The sequence below is a fragment of the Pristiophorus japonicus genome, chromosome 8 (genome assembly GCF_044704955.1).
Source record: "Pristiophorus japonicus isolate sPriJap1 chromosome 8, sPriJap1.hap1, whole genome shotgun sequence".
Taxonomy (NCBI): Eukaryota; Metazoa; Chordata; class Chondrichthyes; family Pristiophoridae; genus Pristiophorus; species Pristiophorus japonicus.
In genome coordinates this window covers 22,809,191-22,825,445 of record NC_091984.1, presented here as the reverse complement: position 1 = coordinate 22,825,445, position 16,255 = coordinate 22,809,191, and the positions used below count along the sequence as shown (strand labels likewise).

The 16,255-nt window shown below is 47.4% G+C and overlaps 1 protein-coding gene across 2 annotated transcripts in view; it reads right to left on the bottom strand.

Annotated features, from left to right (window-relative positions):
- lrrc8c (leucine rich repeat containing 8 VRAC subunit C) overlaps positions 1-16,255 on the bottom strand; it is an 80,303-nt gene that overhangs the window by 39,550 nt on the left and 24,498 nt on the right. Inside the window, exon 1 of one of the 2 annotated variants that reach the window (XM_070886562.1) lies at positions 9,176-9,239. The exons of the other annotated variant lie outside the window; for it this stretch is intronic. The gene's annotated coding sequence lies outside the window, so the exon portion shown is untranslated. Of the gene's footprint in view, positions 1-9,175; positions 9,240-16,255 lie in introns of those variants that run through there. 2 annotated transcript variants of the gene reach the window in all.

The window sequence follows — 16,255 nt, the reverse complement described above, 5'->3', positions numbered from 1 at the left end:
AATAATACAGCACAGAAAGAGGTAATTCGGCCCATCTTTTGAAAGAGCTATCCAATTAGTCCCTGCTCTTTCCCCGTAGCCCTGCAATTTTTTTCCACTTCAAGTATTTTTCCAATTCCCTTTTGAAAGCTACGATTGAATCTGCTTCCACCACCCTTTCAGGCGGTGCGTTCAAGATCGTAACAACTCGCTGTGTATTTTTTTCCCTCATGTCACCTCTGGTTCTTTTGCTAATTACCTTAAATCTGTGTCCTCTGGTTACCGACCCTTCTCATAGAATGGATACAGCACAGAAGGAGGCCATTTGGCCCGTCGAGTCCGTGCTGGCTCTCTGCAAGAGCACTTCAGCCAGTCCCACTCTCCCGCCTTTTCCCCGTAGCCCTATAAGTGTTTTTCCTTCAGGTACTTATCCAAGTCCTTTTTGAAAGCCTCAGTTGAATCTGCCTCCTCCACCCTTTCAGGCAGTGCATTCCAGATCCTAACCCCTCACCGCATACAAAAGCATTTCCTCATGTCGCCTTTGGTTCTTCTGTCAAGCACCTTAAATCTGTGTCCTCTGGTTCTTGACCCTTCCGCCAATAGGAACAGTTTCTCTCTATCTACTCTGTCTAGACCCCTCATGACTTTGAACACCTTGATCAAATCTCCTCTCGAAGGAGAACAAGCCCAGCTTCTCCAGTCTCTCCATGTAACTGAAGTCCCTCATCCCTGAGGCCATTCTTATAAATGTTTTCAGTACCCTCTCTAAGGCCTTCATATCCTTCCTAAAGTGCGGTTCGCACTATTGGGCACAATTCTCCAGTTCAGGCCGAATCAATGTTTTATAATGGTTCACCATAACTGCTCTTTGCCTCTATTTATGAAGCCTCATATGCTTTTGTAACCGTTTTCTCAACCTGCCCTGCCACCTTCAACAATTTGTGCACATATACCCCCAGGTCTCTCTGTTCCTGTACCTCCTTTAAAATTGTACCCTTTATTTTATATTACATCTCCTCATTCTTTATACCAAAATGTACCGCTTCTCACTTTTCTGTGTTATATTTCATCTGCCACGTGTCCGCCCATTTCACCAGCCTGTCTATGTTCGCTTGAAGTCTATCACTATCCTCCTCACTGTTCACTATACTTCCAAGTTTTGTGTTGTCTGCAAATTTTGAAATTTTGCCCTATACACCCAAGTCTAAGTCATTAATATATATCAAGAAAAGCAGTGGTCCTAGTACCGACCCCTGGGGAATATCACTGTATACCTTTCTCCAGTCCGATAAACAACCGTTCGCCATGACTCTCTGTTTCCTGTCACTTAGCCAATTTCGTATCCAGGCTGCCACTGTCCCTTTTATTCTAAGGGCTTCAACTTTGCTGGCAACCTTATTATATGGCACTTTAACAAATGCCTTTTGGAACTCCATGTACACCACATCAACCATCAACCGCATTGCCCTCATCAACCCTCTCTGTTACCTCATCAATAAAGGTCTGCCATTGGAAACAGTTTCTCCTTATTTACTCGATCAAAACCCTTCATGATTCTAAACACCTCTATCAAATCTCCCTTTAACCTTATCTGCTCTAAGCAGAGCAACCCCAGCTTCTCTACACTGTTGGACAGAGTATAAATCAAGAAATAATGGAGGCTTGTAAAAAAAGGAACGGCAATAATCATGGGCGATTTTAATCTTCATATTGATTGGACAAAGCAAATTGGCCAAGGTCGCCTTGAGGAAGAGATCATAGAGTGTTTCCGGGATAGTTTCTGTTAAGTATCGAATAACTCCACGAGGCTAAGTACGGTGAGCTAGTTCAGGCATGACCTTACTCCAGTTTATTTATTCTCAAAGTGAGGATTCAACATGGCTGCCAAAATTATATACACGGCTTTCACGTCTGCCAGTGACCATTAGGGCTCTGACAGTCGCGCCCTCCGGTGGCAGGTAAAACCCAGTTAACATACGTAACATCATCCCCCCCCCAAAGTCCTTGGTACAGGTTGTATTTACAAGTTGAGACGGTCCGGGGCCTTCCGCTCCCTGGTTGATCTTCTCAACCAGGCTTAGGTGAGTTAATAAGACTATTGCTGCATTGCGGAGCAGTCAGTCTGACAGGACTGTAGGGGATGATAGGTTTGTCTTCGTGAACGACACAAGGGTCAACTGATGGTTGGATGTGTGCTGGTTGGTCGATGATGATGTCATCTTCAATTTGTTCTGGGTTGTCTGTGAATTGCAGTTTGGTTTGGTCGATTGCCTTTGCACAATTGGCCATTTAACAGGTTGACTACACACACCCTGTTCCCCTCCTTGGCCAAAACCGTGCCAGCAACCCACTTTGGACCATGACCATAATTCAGGACAAACACAGGGTCATGAACAGAAATGTCACGTGATACGGTCGCGCGATCGTGGTACCATTGCTGCCGTTGCCTTCTGGTTTCGACATAATCAGAGAGATCCGGGTGTACAAGGGAGAACCTCTCTTCATTAACAGCTCGGCAGGAGGGACCCTGGTGAGCGAGTGGGGTCTCGTCCGGTAACTGAGCAGAATGCGGGACAAGCGGGTCTGTAGGGAGCCGTGAGTCACGTGTTTTAGGCTCTGCTTAATGGTTTGGACAGCCCACTCCGCTTGACCGTTAGACGCGGGTTTGAAAGGGGTAGACCTGTCATGCTTAATGCCATTACGGGTCATAAACTCATGGAACTCCGAACTGGTGAAACACGGTCCACTGTCACTGACAAGGACGTCAGGCAGGCCATGGGTGGCGAACATGGCCCGGAGGCTTTCAATAGTGGCTGTGGACGTGCTGGATGACATGATTAAGCATTCAATCCATTTGGAGTAAGCGTCCACTACCAGTAAAAACATTTTTCCGAGAAAGAGGCTGGCAAAGTCTATGTGGATCCTTGACCACGGTTTGGATGGCCATGACCACAGACTCAGCGGAGTCTCCACAAGTGCGTTACTCAGTTGCATGCAAGTGTTGCACTGAGGCACGCATGACTCCAAGTCCGAGTCAATGCCGGGCCACCAAACGTGAGACCTGGCAATGGCATTCATCATGACAATGCCTGGGTGGGTACTGTGTAAATCTCGCACAAAAGTTTCCCTGCCTTTTGTTGCATAACACGATTACCCTATAACAGACAATCAAACTGAACAGACAATTCATCTTTGCGGTGGCTATAAGGCTTAATTTTATCCTGCATTTCCCTGGGAATGGCAACCAATTTCCATTTAGGACACACCTTTTTACGCTTGACAGTACAGGATCCTGGCTGGTCCAGGTCCTAATTTGGCGAGCCGTGATGGGTGACCCCTCGCTCTCGAAGGCATCCATGACCAGCAGCAAGTCTGTGGGCTGCGGCATTTCCACCGCGGTTGTGGGCAATGGTAGTCAGCTAAGCGCATCAGCACAGTTTTTAGTGCCTGGTCTATGGCGGATGACATAATCATAAGCGGATAATAGTAGTGCCTATCTTTGAATGCGGGGCGAGGCATTGGTGTTTATACTTCTGCTCTCAGAAAGCAATGAAATGAATGGCTTGTGGTCTGTTTCAAGCTCAAACCGAAGCCCAAACAGGTATTAATGCATTTTCCTAACCCCATACACGCATGCTGAAGCCTCTTTCTCTACCATACTATAGGCTCTTTCAGCCTTAGACAGACTTTTGGACATGTATGCAACTGGTTGGAGTTTGCCTGATACATTGGCTTGCTGGAGCACACAACCGACCCCATATGATGAGGCATCACAGGCCAACACTAACTGCTTACATGGGTCATGGTGTACCAGTAATTTATTGGAACATAGCAGGTTCCTGGCCTTCTCAAAGGCTCTGTCTTGAGATTTGCCCCAAACCCAGTCGTTACCCTTTCTCAGCAACATGTGCAAGGGCTCTAGCAATGTGCTCAAACTAGTAGAAAGTTACCGAAATAGTTGAGAAGTCCCAGGAACGAATGCAGCTCTGTCACACTCTGGGGTCTAGGTGCATTCTTGATGGCGTCTGTCTTTGAGTCCATAGGCCTGATGCCATCTGCTGCAATCTTTCTCCCCAGGAATTCGACTTCTGGTGCCATGAAAACGCACTTGGAGCATTTTAGCCTGAGTCCCACTCTGTTCAGACGACGTAAAACCTCTTCCAGGTTGTGCAGGTGTTTGGTGGCATTGCGACCGGTGATCAGGATGTTATCTTGGTACACGACGGTTCTTAGGACAGACTTCAGCAAACCCTTCATGTTTCTCTGAAATATGGCTGCCGCCAAGCGAATTCCGAAAGGGCATCTGTGGTATATAAACAGTCCTTTGTGCGTGTTGATCCACGTCAGTTTTTTCGAAGATTCGACCAGCTCCTGTGTCATGTAAGCGGAGGTTAGGTCCAATTTGGTGAACGGCTTCCCCTCCGCTAGCATTGCAAACAGGTCATCAGCCTTGGGTAGCCGGTACTGATCCTGTATCAAGACTCGGTTCATCGTTACCTTGTAGTCGCCGCAGATCCTGACCGTGCCATCACTTTTCAACACCGGGACAATTGGACTGGCCCATTCGCTGAACTCGACGGGTGATATGATTCCTTCCTGTTGAAGTTTGTCCAGTTCGATCTCGACCTTCTCCCTCATCATGCATGGAACCGCCTGAGCCTCGTGATGGACGGATCTTGCATCGGGCCGAGGTGGATCTGCACCTTGGCTCCCGTGAAATTGCCGATGCCTGGTTCAAACAATGAGGGAAACTTGCTCATCACTTGAGCACACGAAGTGTTATTCACTGATGATAAGGCTTTAATATCGTTCCAGTTCCATTTAATTTTCTCAAGCCAACTCCTGCCAAACAGTGTTGGGCCATTGCCTGGAACAATCCACAATGATAAATCATGCACAGCTTCATCGTATGATACCTTTACTGCCGTGCTGCCAATGACTGGTATGAGCTTTTGGTGTAGGTACGCAACTTCGCATTGATTGGGCTCAGTTTGGGTCTTTTTGCTTTAGTGTCCCACAGCTTTTCGAAAGCCCTCTGACTCATTATTGACTGACTCGCACCTGTGTCCAATTCCATGGATACTGGAACCCCATTTAATTTAACTTCCAGCATTATCAGAGGACTTTTGGTAAAAAAATTTACCCCATACACTTCTTCGTCTTGTACCGCGGGTTGAGCTGCCTGTGCCGCTTGATCTTCGCTGGATCGATCATCGTCAGCCACATGGTGTGTCACAGCACGCTTGCTCGGTTGCGGACACATTTGCTGAAGGTGTCCCATTGTTGCACACCCTTTGCACACGTACTGCTTGAATCGGCATTGATGGGCCTGATGATAGCCCCTGCAACGCCAACAAGGTGAGATTTGATTCACCCCCGATGGCGGACTTTGAGCAGTTACAGCTCGTACGAACGCGGACGAGTAGGCCCTGCCATGTGCGGCTTTGCCTGCCGGCGATATTATTTTATGCACAGCACTTGCCAGTGAGTTTCGATGCTGGGAAGATATCTGTTTCGAGTTTTCGTCTGTGGACATGCATACCTGGGCGATCATGATGGCCCTGCTCAGGTCGAGAGATTCAGCAGCCAGCAGCCTTTGAAGGATGACCTCGTGGCCAATGCCAAGCACGAAAATGTCCCGCAGCATTTCCTCCAACGCAGCTCCGAAATTGCACGGCCCAGCGAGACGTCTCAAGTCGGTGACAAATTCCGCCATGACCTGGCCCTCGGAGCGATTGTGCGTATAGAAACGATACCTCGCCACGATGATGCTTTCCTTCTCGTTAAAGTGGTTCCAAACCAGCGTACAGAATTCATCGTAACTCTTATCCATTGGTCGAGTCGGTGAGAGTAGATTCTTGATAAGGCCATAAATTTTTGACCCACAAACGGTGAGGAGAACATCTCTGCGCTTAATTGCGTTATCGGTTCCTTCCAATCCGTTGGATACGAAGTACTGGTCGAGGCGATTAGTGAAATCCTCCCAGTCTTCCCCTTCCACAAATCTCTCCAAAATTCTAATAGACATGGGTGCATGAAAGTTCGTATTTTTAACTCGTCACCAATTGTTAAGTATCAAATAACTCCACGAGGCCAAGTACGGTGAGCTAGTTCAGGCATGATCTTAGTCCAGTTTACTTACTCTCAAAGTGAAGATTCAACATGGCTGCCAACATTATATACATGGCTTGCACGTGTCTGGCAGTGACCATTAGGACTCCGACAGTCGCGCCCTCCGGTGGCAGGTAAAACCTAGTTAACATGCATAACAGTTTCCTTGCAGTACGCTGCGGAACCAACCACGGAACAGGCTACATTAGATCTAGTACTGTGTAATGAGACAGCATTAATAAATGATCTCCTAGTAAGGATCCTCTAGGAATGAGTGACCATAACATAGTTGAATTTCAAATTCAGTTGGATCTCAAACCAGTAAATAAACCAGTAGTAAGCTTAAATAAAGGAGATTACAAAGGTATGAAGGCAGAGTTGGCTAAAATGGACTGGGAAAATACATTAAAGTGCAAGGCAGTTGATGAGCAGTGGCAGACATTTAAGGAGATATTTCATAACTCTCAACAAAAATATATTCCAATGAGAAGGAAAGACTGTAAGAGAAGCGATAACCATCTGTGGCTAACTAAGGAAATAAAGGATGGTATCAAATTGAAAACAATGGCATACAAAGTGACCAAGATTAGTGGGAAGCCAGAGGACTGGGAATCTTTTAAAAACCAGCAAAGAACGACTAAGAAAATAATAGAGAGGGAAGATAGATTATGAAAGTAAACGAGCAAGAGATATAAAAACAGATAGTAAGAGTTTCTACAGCTTTATAAAAAGGAAGAGAGTGGCTAAAGTAAATGTTGGTCCCTTAGAGGATGAGACAGGGGAATTAATAATGGGGAACGGGGAAATGGCAGAGACTTTGAACAAATATTTTGTATCGGTCCTCACGGTAGAAGACATTAAAAACATCCCAATAATGGATAATCAAGGGGCTATAGGGAGGGAAGAACTTAAAACAATCACTGTCACTAAAGAAGAAGTACTCGGTAAAATAATGGGATTAAACATGGACAAGTCCCCTGGACCTGATGGCTTGCATCCTAGGATCTTAAAGGAAATGGCTGCAGAGATAGTGGATGCATTGGTTGTAATTTACCAAAATCCCTTGGGGAGGTCCCAGCAGATTGGAAAACAGCAAATGCAACACCCCTATTTAAAAAAGGAGGCAGACAGAAAGCAGGAAACTATAGACCAGTTAGTCTAACATCTGTCATTGGTAAAATGCTGGAGTTCATTATTAAGGAAACAGTAGCAGGATATTTGGAAAAGCATAATTCAGTCTGGGCAGAGTCAGCATGGTTTTATGAAAGGGAAATCATGCTTGACAAATTTGCTGGAGCTCTTTGAGTATGTAACAAGCAGAGTGGATAAAAGGGACCCAGTGGATTTGGTGTATTTGGATTTCCAGAAGGCATTCGATAAGGTGCCACATAAAAGGTTACTGCACAAGATAAAGGTTCACGGAGTTGGGGGCAATATATTAGCATGGATAGCGGATTGGCTAACTAACAGAAAGCAGAGAGTTGGGATAAATGGGTCATTCTCGGATTGGCAAACAGTAACTAGTGGGGTGCCGCAGGGATCGGTGCTGGGGCCTCAATTATTTACAATCTATATTAATTATTTGGATGAAGGGACCGAGTGTAATGTAGCCAAGTTTGCTGATGATACAAAGATGGGTGGGAAAGCAAGTTGTGAGGAGGACACATCACATCTGCAAAGGGATACAGACAAGCTAAGTGCGTGGGCAAAAATTTGGCATATGGTGTATAATGTGGGAAAGTGTGAGGTTATCCACTTTGGCAGAAAAAATAAAAAAGCAAATTGTAATTTAAATGGAGAAAAATTGCAAAGTGCTGCAGTACATAGGGACCTGGAGGTCCTTGTGCATGAAACACAAAAAGTTAGTATGCAGATACAGCAAGTAATCAGGAAGGCAAATGGAATGTTGGCCTTTATTGCAAGGGGGATCGAGTATAAAAGCAGAGAAGTTCTGCTACAACTGTACAGGATATTGGTGAGGTCACACCTAGAGTACTGCGTACAGTTTTTGTTATGTAATGATGTGTGTATCGTCCCAGTACCGTAAATGTAATGTAAGCACTATGCCACACCACAGAGGGCGCTGTGGTGGGAAACCCTGGTAGTACCTGCAACAGGTGCTATATAAGGCTGACCACCACACCTGGGAGGCACTCTGGAGCTGAATAATAAAGGACGAAGGTCACAGCAGTTAGACTTACACCAGACCGTGTGGAGTCAGTGATTTGTGTGCTACATACACCACATTGGCAACGAGGAAGCGGACGAACTCCACGTAACCATGGCTACTCTGGGCTCGCTAAAGGATTTTACCGTGGGCAATGATTGGGAGGCCTTTACAGAAAGGCTCGAGTTCTACTTCACAGCAAATGACCTGACGGAGAACACATACGCAATGAGAGAGAAGCGTAAGGTGATATTGCTCTCCAGTTGTGGAGATGAGGTTTACTGTCTCGTCAGGGATTTGCTGGCACCCGAGAGCGCCAGGGACAAGTCATACGAGGAGCTGACTGAACTCATTCGTGACCAGTTGAAACCGAAGGAGAGCATCCTCACGTCCAGATACAAATTTTACCATCACTGCAGACCCGAGGGCCAGGATGTCACCAAATATGCTGCGGACCTCAGGAGACTCGCGGCACCGTGTGATTTTGGGGCACACCTGGACGAGGCTTTGCGGGACGTTTTCGTTATGGGGATTGGCCACGAGGGCCTTCTTCACAAGCTGCTGGCCACGGAACCCACAGTCACCCTGACAAAGGCCATCACCATCAGCCAGGCATACATAACCTCGACTTGCAGCACCAAGCAAATAATCCACACAGTCTCAGACCCGGCAGGCACTGTCCACAGGATAGCACCCACCACGGACAAAACTGCAGAACGTGGCTCTGCCCGGGGCAGAGAGCACGGACCTCGGGGTCCTGGAACTCAGAGTCCGCCGAGGGGGGCCAATCAAGCAGCACCATGCTGGCATTGTGGAGGAAGCCATGGGGCTCACCGGTGCAGGTTTGTGGAGTATACGTGCAATACCTGCCACGTTAAAGGCCACCTTCAGAGTATGTGTAAAAGAAATCATACTCACAGTGTGGCTGAGGAGATGGGGGATGATCTACTGTTCAGCGAGGAGCAGGTAGAAGAAGATGAGGTGCTTGGACTGTATACGTGCACCGATGATTCGCCCCCAGTGATAAGGGAAGTAAAAATCAACGGAGTCCCAGTGAGTATGGAAGTGGACACGGGCTCGGGTCCGTCGTTGATGAGTCGGAGAACCTTTGATAAACTGTGGATTAACCCAGCTGCATGACCCAAGCTGGTCCCGGTCACGGCGAAGCTGCGTACCTACACCAGGGAACTAATACCTGTTCTTGGCAGAGCGATGGTGCAGGTATCCCACGGGGACGAGACGCACGCTTTACCTTTGTGGGTCATTGCAGGCGATGGGCCGACATTCCTCGGCCGGAGGTGGATGGGGAAGGTCCGTGGGAGCTGGGAAGACTTCATTCCTCCACAGGCTGCTGCTCCCCGGGGTGCTGCCGTGCCCCGGGTCCCCAGAGAGCAGCGCTGACCGAGCTGGAGCTGCAGCCTCAATCCACCCACAGGCAAGTCCCAGGCCCGGACCTCGCACCGAGATCCTGCAGCCTTAATCCCCACAGGCAAGTCCCAGGCCCGGACCTCACACAGAGACCCTGCAGCCTTAATCCCCACAGGCAAGTCCCAGGCCCGGACCTCACACCGAGACCCTGCAGCCTTAATCCCCACAGGCAAGTCCCAGGCCCGGACCTCACACAGAGACCCTGCAGCCCCAGTCCCCACAGGCAAGCAGCCCTGCACAGAGGGGCCTAGTGGGGGGGGGGGGGGAGGGGGGGAGCCAGCGGGGCGCTGCGTGCGGAGTGCTGAGGGATCCAGGGGCCGGCGGTTCGGAAGAGGCCGTTGGGCGGGCCCCGCCGAGGAGCTGTTAGCGTCGGGCGGCCATGGCAGCCGCAGGGGAGGCCGCTACGGAGGCCGCGGGGGACGCGGCAAGTGTGGCCGCTGGAGAGGCCACGACGGCCGCAGGAGAGGCGGCAAGTCAGGTGGCAGCGGAGGGGAGCGGAGGCTGCGACGGCGGAGGGCATCCGGAGCGGCGGAGAAGAAGATGGCGGCGGCATCGTGTCGGAGCTGCAGAGCACCAAAGATGGCGGTGCCCAAGGAGAAGCCTCGTGGAATCCTCCTGCATCAAAGATGGCGCCTTAAAGAGGAAATGCACCCGGGAGTCTTAAAAGGGCCTTACAAAGAGGTGGTCCCCACAAAGGACTTCTGTTTGGCAGAGCGAGTCTAAAATGAGCTATGTTAATGTGAGATAGTGAATTTATAATAAGAATTACTTTTTTTATGCTGAATGACCACTGTATTTGTGTAAAATAATGGATGAAGTACAATTAATGATAACGGCTAACAAGGAAATCAAGGTTCCGCTACCAGTCAATAACCAGTTAATGTACCAGATAATATGTACCATACTAACGCACTGTCTATGCCCACCTGCCTTCCGTTGGACAAGTATGATGTTATGTAATGATGTGTGTATCGTTGTCCTGCGTCCAGGTGGGGGGGGGGGGAGGTGATGTTATGTAATGATGTGTGTATCGTCCCAGTACCGTAAATGTAATGTAAGCACTATGCCACACCACAGAGGGCGCTGTGGTGGGAAACCCTGGTAGTAGCTGCAACAAGGACTATATAAGGCTGACCACCACACCTGGGAGGCACTCTGGAGCTGAACAATAAAGGACGAAGGTCACAGCAGTTAGACTTACACCAGACCGTGTGGAGTCAGTGATTTGTGTGCTACATACACCACAGTTTTAGTCTCCGTATTTAGGGAGCGATATACTTGCATTGGAGGTAGTTCAGAGAAGGTTCACGCGGTTGATTCCTGAGATGAAGGGGCTGTCTTATGAAGAAAGGTTGTGCAGGTTGGATCTGTGCTCATTGGAGTTCAGAAGAATGAGAGGTGATCTTATTGAAACATAAGATAATGAGTGGGCTTAACAAGATAGATGCAGAGAGATTGTTTCCACTTGTGGGGGAACCTAGAACTCGGGGGGCATAGTTTCAGAATAAGGAGTTGCCCATTTAAAACTGAGATGGGGAGGAATTTCTTCTCTCAAAGGGTTGCAAAATCTGTGGAATTCTCTGCCCCAGAGAGGTGTGGAGGCTGGGTCATTGAATATATTTAAGGCGGCGATAGACAGATTTATGAGCGATAAAGGAGTAAAGGGTTATGGGGAGCGGGCAGGGAAGTGTAGCTGTGTCCATGATCAGATCAGCCATGATCTTATTAAATGGCGGAGCAGGCTCGAGGGTCCTAATGGCCTACTCCTGCTCCTATTTCTTATGTTCTTATATTCTAGTCTCTCCATGTAACTGAAGTTCCTCATCCCTGGTAACATTCTAGTATATCTCTTCTGCACCCTCTCTAAGACCTTGATGTCTTTCCTGAAGTGTGGCACCCAGAATTGGCCACAATTTCCCAGTTGGCTCCTAACCAGTCCTTTATAAAGATTTAGCCTAACTTCCTTCTTTTTATACTCAATGGCTCTATTTATTATACCAAGAATCTCGTGAGCCTTTTTAACAGCCTTCTCAACATGTCCTACCACCTTCAAAGACTGGTGTATGCACCCCCCCAGGTCTCTGTTCCTGCACCCCCTTTCAAATTGTACCATTTACTTTATATGGCCTCTCCTCATTCTTCCTACCAAAATGAATCTCAACATTATATTTCATCTGCCATGTGCTTGCCCATTCACTAGTCTGTCTATGTCCTCCTGACATCTATTATAATCCTCCTCACTGTTTACTACATTTCCGAGTTTCTTATCATCTGCAAACTTTAAATTTATGCCATGTATACCCAAGTCCAGGTCATTGATATCTATCAAAAAGAGCAGTGGTCCTAATACTGACCCCTGGGAACACCGCTATAATCTTCCCTTCTGTCTGAAAAATAACCGTTCACCACTACTCTCTGCTTTCGTTTTTTCTTTACTCTTTACTCTCTGCTTTCTGTCCCGTAGCCAATTTTGTATCCATGCTGCCACAGTCCCTTTAATGCTATGGGCTTTAATTTTGATAACTAGTCTATTATGTGGTACTTTGTCGAACGCCTTTTGAAAGTCCATATGCACAACATCAACCCTCTCCTTTACTTCATCAAAGAATGCAATCAAGTCAGTCAAACCTGATTTGCCTTTAACAAATCCGTGACAGCTTTCATTTATTAACCCAATCTGTGCCGATACAAAGTAAAATAGTAACATAGTAGTTCTGAGCTTTACCAGGCCATTGGGCCATCGAGTCGACCTGCCCAAATCTCCCTTTAGTTTCCTTACCACCATTCTGGAACAAAGAGCCCAGAATCCCAAGGAAGAGTTTATACCTGAAAAGTCATCTGACTTGTGTTCTCTCAACAGCTGCTGCCAGGGCCTGAATGCTTTCGTCAAAAGAGATTCTTCAGGATTCTCACGGAAAAAGCGGGGGATGACAACACAGTGTTATAGAACCATTCATTGGGGGTGCGGGGGGGGGGGGGGGAGGGGGAAGGGGAGAGGTGGAAGGGAGGCTCTGGGGAAATATCCCAATTTCCTGCATGGCCAGTCCGCCCCTGGATGCTGCCTGACCTGCTGAGTGTCTCCAGCATTTTCAGTTTTTAGCCCAGAATCCTATCCATGAGCAGGAATCCTTTGTTCCACTGCCCCACTGAAAATCTCCTTCATCACAATTTGCCACAATTTCCTATTTCTTTTATTCCCTTCACTTTCAAACAGTTAGAAAAACCAATCAGACCAGAAATGAGTGCTGCTGATAATGTACACAGTACACTGGTGTGTGGAACAAGGTAATGTGGGAAATCAAGTTTGATTCTCCATGCACTCCACAGAATTCTTCATTTCAATCATGCTGTCATGGAAAGATGTTGAGTGGAGGCCAGATGCCTCCCTCCTGGTAGTGAAAGGGAAGTAAAATTAGATTACACAGCTGTCAACGTAGTGGCCAATTGAGGATCAGCAATAACAGAGACCTGTTATCTGCCCATGCTATTGGCTGCACAAGAACTGTTTAGGAAGGAATATTTTTTTCTTTGAATTCAGCTAAGTGGCTGCTGTCATGTGCAGAAACACATCGCAATGCTCAACAGTCTCCGAAACAAACTGCTAAGAAATCCACAGAAGTAACTTGCCTTGCACCGTCATCCTTTGCACCTTTAATCACCCTTGCCCTCCCTCCACAGTATCACCGATGTACACAATGTTCCTTCCCTGCTCCCCTGTTCCCCGGCTCTGTACTGGCTTAAAAGCTGCTCACCTCTAACATCTCCCAGTTCTGACGAAAGGTCATCGACCTGAAACATTAACTCCTGTTTCTCTCTCCACAGATGCTGCCTGACCTGCTGAGAGTTCCCACCATTGTTGGTTTTTATTTCACATTTCCAGCAGTGTTTTGCTTTTGTGTGAATAGAGTTTCTCTTTGCCCGATAGAAAGAAAGACTTGGATTTTTATAGCGCCTTTCACAACCACCGGACGTCTCAAAGCAATTTACAGCCAATGAAGTACTTTTGGAGTGGAGTCACTGTTGCAATGTAGGAAACGCGGCAGCCAATTTGCGCACAAACAAGCTCCCACAAACAGCAATGTGATAATGACCAGATAATCTGTTTTTTGTTATGTTGATTGCGGGATAAAGATTGGCCAGGATAGAGGGAAGACTCACTTCCTGTAGGGACACACCCCACCTACTTTAGCCCAGAGGACTAAAGACTAAGTTGACATGGCCAAAGCTTAATGACCCCGAGACGTGTTGAGGATACATCTGGAGCCTAACCAGCTAAAACCACACAGGTTAGCAGCACGGAGCTGGTAAACCTGCCACTGTTTCAACTGATTGGACAGAATCCGAGCCGCAGTGACCACTCTCATTGTGAGCTTCCCCATCAATGAGCCTGGATTGTCCGGTCAATGATCAGCAGTGCGCTGCAGCACTGTGGATCTGCCTGGCTCAGGGGTTGACTTTACAATCAATTATTGTGGTTTGGTTCCAATCTCCCATCAGTAGTCACATCACCTTGGAGTTAACTCACCCAAAGTCACCACTTTATCTCGTCCACGGGGTTGTTTGACAACTATGGGTTTGAGCCCTTACTAGCAGGCACCAGAAACTCTCCACAATTCAGCTGAATAGTTCACCATAAAATATGAGAGCATATACAAAGAAAAGATTTGCATTTATATAGCACCCTTCACGGCCACCAGATGTCCCAAAGCGCTTTACAGCCAATTAAGTACTTTTTGAAGTGTAGTCACTGCTGTAATATTGGAAACATGGCAACCAATTTGTGCACAGCAAGCTCCCACAAACAGCAATGTGATAATGACCAGATAATCTGTTTTAGTGATGTTGATTGAGGGTTAAATATTGGCCTTGACACCGAGGATAACTCCCCTGCTCTTCTTTGAAATAGTGCCATGGGATCTTTTACATCCAACAGAGAAAGCAGACGGTTTAACGTCTCAGCCAACTGAAATATATTGCCACTATCTTCCTGTTCACAGCAAGGACAAATATATCCCACCAATCAGTGGTACCAAAGGTTAAGAGGCAAAAGGAATAATAGAAGGATTTCATGATTTTATTTAAAAAAACATTGCAGGCTTTGTAATGGAATAGTTCACTGATGCTGCTGTGTGTTTTGCTGCCACCGTCAGGTAAAGACTTGTGGTAGCAAGTCCCCAAATATAGACTGCTCCTGATCTGAGGTATACTGTCATGGCAGGGCAGGGGCGAGGGGAAGATAACATTACATACACAGAAGTAAAAGGATGAGTTAACTCAGGATATGCTGTAGCAGGCAGTAACTGGTGGCACTGGAGGGGGTCTGACAGATTGTTTTCCAGCCAACCCATTTTGGCTGGGGAATAATGCACTCTATGGAGAATTGGGGATGGTGGAAAAATGTTGACTTAAAATTAAATGAGGACACAAGAATAACAATATTGAATTCACATGAGCTGCAATGTTTGCATTCAGTTTAAAAAAAATGACATTCCTTTTAGGACTATTTCAATTCTGGGACCTAAGAGCTAAAACCCTTCTGACTGAAAATCTTCTGTATCTAATAGTTGTAAGAATCCAATGAGAATTGGGCAGGATCAACTCAATCCCAACTTAGCCTACGGCATAAAAATATCATAACCAATACCTGTTCCGTCAGAGAGACAAGTACAAGGCCTCATGGCACCACCCTCGCTCCGAGCGCTGGCATCTGCTGGACTACGACATCGTCCGGGTGAGGGACCCCAAGGACGTGCACATCACCCCGCTCCATGACAGGAGCTGATGACTGCTGGACTGACCACTGCCTAATCCGCTCTGTCATTTCCATCAATGTAGCCCCAAAACAGCGACGGCAATAGAAATGCTGCCACAGGAAAATCAATGCTGGAGCACTCAAAGGCTCTGCTAAGAAAGCCCTATTCAGCCAGCGTCTCACAACCAACCTGACAACTTCCAGTGAACCGAAGACGCAGAGTATCCACAGTGCCTGGTCTGCCCTCAAGCCCTCCATAATTTTCACCCGTGAAGAGAAACTTGGTCACTCCACCAGGAAACATCAAGATTGGTTCGATGAGAATGACCAGGAGATCCAGGAGCTAATAAGCTGCAAATGCAAGGCATTCCTGAACAGGAAACAGCATCACAACACGAGAGTAAGAAAGTAACTCTATAGACGTCTGAAGGCTGAGGTCCAACATAAAATTCGCGACCTAAAGAACGGATGGAAAAAGCGCAGGAGATCCAGCAACTAGCCGACAACCACAATGTGTGTGGATTCTTTAGCGCAGTCAAGACCACCTGCGGCCAAGCACCCAAGGTCTTACCCCACTGAGGGCCAAGAATGGAGAGGTACTCATTAAGGACAGAGAGGCAGTCAGTGCCTGGTGGAAGGAGCACTTCGAAGATCTCCTTAACCGAGACTCTGTATTTGACGGGCGTGTCCTCGACTCCATGCGGCAGCATACTACCGCCAGCACCTCAGCACAATCCCAGCCTGAGGTTGAAAAGACCATCCGACAACTGAAGAACAACGAGGCCTCAGGAGCAGATGGAATCCCCGCCGAAGCACTA